At 41.9% G+C, this 5,820-nt stretch overlaps 1 non-coding gene across 1 annotated transcript; it reads left to right on the top strand.

Annotated features, from left to right (window-relative positions):
* Positions 1-3,166: 3,166 nt before the first annotated feature.
* Positions 3,167-3,248, top strand: TRNAS-GCU (transfer RNA serine (anticodon GCU)). The gene has a single exon. It is a non-coding gene; the product is annotated as a tRNA-Ser (tRNA).
* Positions 3,249-5,820: the final 2,572 nt, after the last annotated feature.

A 5,820-nucleotide genomic window follows, 5' to 3' on the forward strand; every position in this document is an offset into this window, starting at 1 on the left:
GAAGGGAAGGACAGATATGGGCCGGTAATTGTACATGCTGAGGGTATCACTTTTTTTAAATACTGGCACTACATTCGCAACTTTTAATTTATCCGGGAAAACACCGTTCTTCAAACAGCGGTTAAAATAGTGGCTTAATATAGGCGCTACAAGAGATCTTACAAGTTTAATGTGCTGTGAATGGATGTTGTCTAACCCAGGTCCGGCAGCTTTTAATCCAGAAATAATTGAGGAAATTTCAGAATCACATGTACGAAAAAGAAACATCGGCTGAGGGCTCTGAGAAAACGGAGGTACATAGTCTGAGGAGAAGTAGACTGCAAGGCTAGTGGAAAAGTGTACATTAAAGGCGTTGGCCACGTCACTGGCCGCAGTGAGGGTGACGTTGTCGACACGAATAGAGGTCACTTTTCTGCGCGACTGAGTGGAATTTAAAAATTCTTTTAAAAGCTGCCATTTTTTCCCTGAGTTATGTCCACAATTCTGTAGTTCCCGCTCATAATAACTTTGTTTAGCCTTTCTCAAAAGTGTGGCTAATGTGCTGGAGTAAGTTTTATAGCATGATTTCAAGCGTGAGAAAAAAGGCTGACGTTTCGTCTTTTTATATAGGTTCTTTTTTTTACGAATAGATTGTATCAGTGATTGTGATAACCAAGGGCACCGTGGGGCGAAGTAGCGTCTGTTAGATGATTGCAATGTAGTTGAACGCTCAACTGCTGAATAAATAGCGTCGTAGAACCTGGTCAAGGCCTCCTCAGGATCATTCGCGGCATATACACTGGACCAATCTTCATCGGCAATGAGCATGCAGTCCTTGTCTGAATCAAAGCGATACTTTTGACGTATTATGTTGCTACGAGTGATGACCTGTTCAAAATATAGGAATACAGGAAAGTGATCTGTGATGTCCCTCTCAATGACACCAGCGTGACTGACGTCATCAATGTTTGTGAGGATGTGATCGATTGATGACCGTGAGCCGTTATCAGAACAGCGTGTTGGTACAGATATTAGCGATTTAAACCCAAAACTATGAAAACAAGTCTTATACTCGAGAGCAGAATGGTTAGAGGAATCTAGTAAATCAAAGTTCATATCGCCCATAATTATTATATTCTTGCGCTCAGCAGTAAGTTTATCAAGCAAGTGATGAAGCGCATTACAAAAAGCAGAGGGGTCACTGGAAGGGGATCGATAGACAGTAGCAAGAATAGTTTTTCGTTGATTCTGACAAAAACCCGGCAGATCGAATGTGAGTAGGTGAATGTGAGTATTGCACGCAGAATGTGAGTAGGTGATGAAGTGATGGAGCTAACGTGATCACCAGTGACAACACTGAAATATTCGTGTTTGTTCGCGGTACTAATGGCTTAGGGTGCTTCGAATTAGGAGCTATCAGGAAATAAAAATGGCGCTTTCTGACAAACGCATCCTGAAAACATGTTAATTCTAGCCAGCGAGTATGACATCAGAAACAACTGCCAGATTTCAGAAGTAACGTTCTGTGTTTCCTCGTGATCTGCGATTAAGGTTACAGTGATTGTCTAGGCAACAGCACCCAGCCTTTCTAATGATGAAAAAACCAGTCAGAAATGGTAGCTTTTTAGGCCTAAAGGAAGCGTACTGGGCACGGTGCAATAACACTTTAGGTGAGGGAACGCCGCAAAGCGAGCGCTTGGCGGGGAAGAACCGATTATGTTCTCACTTGCACCGTGCCGATAAATGGCCCGCCTGACTGAGGACCGTGGCGGGCTGCTGGCGGATTCCGCAATGCACGCACTGCACATGGGCGACGGTTTCCAAATCTGAGAAAACCGGGTTATTGCGCGATAACAACCACGCGACACGCATAAAGTGACGTCGCGAAAGAGGGGGTGATAAGTGAGGAGGTTGACAGTGCGGGGAGGGTGCTGTGGCGAAGATATAGGAGCGCTGCTACTTTACTACGTACGGTGCTTTCCTACATCAAAAAAGAAAAAAAGAGGGGAGCCAGGGCAAAGTTTGTAGCGCCATCTCTCGGGCTCCTTGCGAAACAGAACATTATCGAATATCGGATAGTCCCGGCGTCTGCTCGCCTAAAGTATTCTTGCACCGTGGTACTGGGCATCCCCAGGTCTAGCATTGGCTCAGAGTTCCTGTTTCTTTCTGATGCCAGAAGTGTGCTGAAGACAATATTATAAAGTGATACATTACATTATATATTACATACAATACATTATCATTAAATAAACACATTAACATTTCAAAATACATTATCAAATACATTATAATTATAATAAATACATTATCATTTATTTTTAAATAGTGTGCGTTTGATTACATTACCGGCACATTCATTCGAGTCAAGGATTCAATTGAATGCTTCGAATGTAATTTAGTGATGGTTGTCATTTCCTTATAAATTGGCTCGTACTCACAAGTGTTTATAATTCCTATATATATATATATATATATATATATATATATATATATATATATATATATATATATATATATATATATATATATATATATATATATATATATATATATATATATATATGAAAAACATGATAGTGTAGGCTACGTTAGAGCCGGTTATACATCCAACACGATATTTGTGTTAAACAGACACGTGCGCGCAAACACCCAAATACTAGAAAGAATAGAATAGTACAAAAATAAAATAGTCAGAAGAAATATGTAAATGTATGATTTCGGGCGTATACAAAATGGATAGAGGTCTTTGACCACCTTGTTGCTAAATGCAATGGGCATAAAAGAAAGAAATTAGGTGAAGAAAAGTAACCACTCAGACAAAAGATGAAAAAAAAATTGACGAAAATAACAATAGTGATATTTCATGTAGCGCTTATTTGGAAAAAGATGGATACAAGAGGAAGTCCTGGTGCTTAATAAAGGTTGTGTCGGCGTTTGCGAATTATTGTAGCCTAATCCAACACATTGTACTACATATGGGAAACGTGAATATTTACAGTTTACGTATTGTGTGTTTCTTGTACCCACATTGTTGAGGTAGTGTGGCCAGCCGACGACATGAGCAGTCGTAGTCCTCCTGTGCGTGATGGATTGTAGAATTGTTTCTAGAAGGGACGGGCAGCTAAGCTATAGATGTAGCTTGCAGTATCTCCATTCTACGATATCTCAATGTCGCCATGAGCATGCAGACGAGGTGGCCGAGTGGTTAAGGCGTTGGACTGCTAATCCAATGGGCTCTGCCCGCGTGGGTTCGAATCCTATCCTCGTCGAACTTTTTCCTTTTTTTTCTTTCATGACTCAGGTGACTCATCGAACGATTTGATTTTTTTAAGGTATAACATTTTGCGAGTGTAGTTGAGGAATGTGTTTTTTTTTTCAAAAATTTTTGAGTTGTCTTACTGGAAAGAAAAAAAAAGGGGGGGGGGGGTAAAACTAAGGACGCTGTAGCATGCACCTGCCGACGTCATCACGCCTGTACAATCTGAGGTGCGGCGAAGGGACAATCGCGCAACACACAAAACGGAAACAAGGAGGAAGAAAAAATGAGCCTGAGAGGTGGATTTGTTCCTCACAAAATTCTTCAAGCAAGATAAACGGAGAAGGACAGCGTCATTCAAGTAGACCAAGCACAAAATGTGCAACCCAGAAACAACAGCACGGGCACATAAACATCTGTGTTTTGGTGAATAGTAAAATATAAATCTGAAAATACAATTTCTTAGTTTGTCTGCATAACGTAAGGAACATGGAATGGATGTTGGCGGCTCATTCATAGCGAGTGCCTGGTTCCGACAGACTCGGACGACAGAAAAGGGAGTGACTTCAAGCTGACTTTCAGAATCGATTGTATATTTCAGGTCACGCGCCGCGCTTTTAAGTTCGGCTCGCATGTTCTCATGAGCTTCGAGCCCTGACTACCAATCGAAAGTGTTTTGTGAGTATGCTCAAAATGCGTTGCAGGGTCCCTTCGATGATGGCAGTAAGATGTCCGTTAACAAAAGCCCTTGCTGTGTCGTCGTAGCAACTCCCACATCTGGGCGTCACGCACGCTAACAATAGCTAACCCACCGCAGCACCGAGTAGAAACCACCGCTGAGCTGTAGTAACCGCCACAGTTTCTTACACCATGGCCCAGGAACAGTGATTTTAGAACATTCAGAGGGGTAAAGCTTTTCGAGTATTCAGGATTTGCCCGTCGTCGTCTCTGGTCTGCCGCTTCTTCGACCAAGCATGGTGCATTCGATCATCGACGGCGTTGTGATTCCTGTGTTGCAGGACGACGAGCTCAGGGTCAACCAGATTCGATGTACCAAGCTTTGCGCAACTTAGTGCGTATTTCCTGCATTTTTAAAGCGCCCTTTTAAAAATATATCGATAAGCTGAAAATGTATATTGCGGTGTCACTTTTTGTTCAAATTATGTGAAATTAACATTTTTTTTCAATCGTAAACGCTTTACGCATTTGGTACGCAAACACGCACAAGTATTCGGCGTGCAGCGTTAGCATTGAAATACTCAAAATGTTGTTTTGTGTCTCTTATATTTTTTTTCAAATTACTTCACTTGAACAAAGCACGCAACAACATTTTGGAGACAAACCCAAATTTTAGCCTACCTTTCAATTGTTTCCTACTGACAAAAAGCAGCGTGAAGGTCGCTCTTTCGTTAAAGGGTCTCTGAAACGCTTTTTTTCTCATTTTGTTTCTGATTATACCCCAAACGGAGCAAATAATGGGCACCATAATTAAATCGAAGCGCCCCTTATTAACTGAGCTACGAGTAATAAACAGGTACACTCCTACGCTCCACATTTCAATCTTAACTACCTCAGCTCTTCCTTCGAGCTCTCGGGGTTAAGCTCTGCCTTTGAGGGGCCTGTGCTGAGTGTTTCACATCCAATCAGATCAGCAGCCACGGTGACGTAAATGGGGCAGCACATGTCACTTCGTGAATGGACGGTTGAAACGCGTTTGGCTGAATCGCAGTGATCTTCAGGGATTTGCAGCTTTAAGGCGTTGTAATAAATTACACAGTTTACGCAGAGAGCTCAAATTGGCTTGTAAATGACCCTTTGAACTTCGTCTACCAGTCCAATGGGTCTGTACAAAATCGTCGAAACCATTTCAAAGTCTCTTCATTAAGCTTTTTTTAAGTAAAATTGTTACGTATGTAGCGGCAATGTGTCCGGCTTCTCTTGTATCTTACATACATACGTATTCTTGCGGTACAGTTCATCATGGCTGATGTTTTGAACTTGCCCAATTTTCCATTTTGCTTTGCAACGTTACCGTATGGCAATAAAATTTCATAGCTTCATTTTTGTAAACCGCCTTCAGTGTCAATAATGTAGTTCTTTTACTCTCTGCTCAGAGCCACCACTGACCGTGTTATGTCAGAAACAATAACAAGTTAGTGTTTTGCAGAAACCACGACTCCGTCCTGCACCCATAGAAAAGTGGCGGCTTTGGTAACAACCTCTTTTTAGGACTAATATATTGAATAGTAGGGTTTTAACGCCCCAAAGTCACCATTTGATTATGAGAAACGCCTGGGTGGAGGGCTCCGGAAATTTCGACCACCTGGGCTTCTTTAACGCGCATGCACCCAAAGCATTCGTGCACCTAAAGCACGGGTTTCAAACATTCTCCCCTTCATCGAAAATTTGGCCGCCGTGGTTGGAATTCAATAACGCGGTCTTCGGATCAGCAGCCGAGTGCATTAGTGCACAGATCACCGTCGCGGATCACTCTCTATAGGGTTATTATCTTCATCAGAACGGCTAATACGAAGAGAGAGAGAGAGAGAATGAACAGAATGAACTCCTATATGTGCTTATTTTTT

The sequence above is a fragment of the Rhipicephalus microplus genome, chromosome 1 (assembly GCF_043290135.1).
Source record: "Rhipicephalus microplus isolate Deutch F79 chromosome 1, USDA_Rmic, whole genome shotgun sequence".
In the NCBI taxonomy this organism is placed as follows: domain Eukaryota; kingdom Metazoa; phylum Arthropoda; class Arachnida; order Ixodida; family Ixodidae; genus Rhipicephalus; species Rhipicephalus microplus.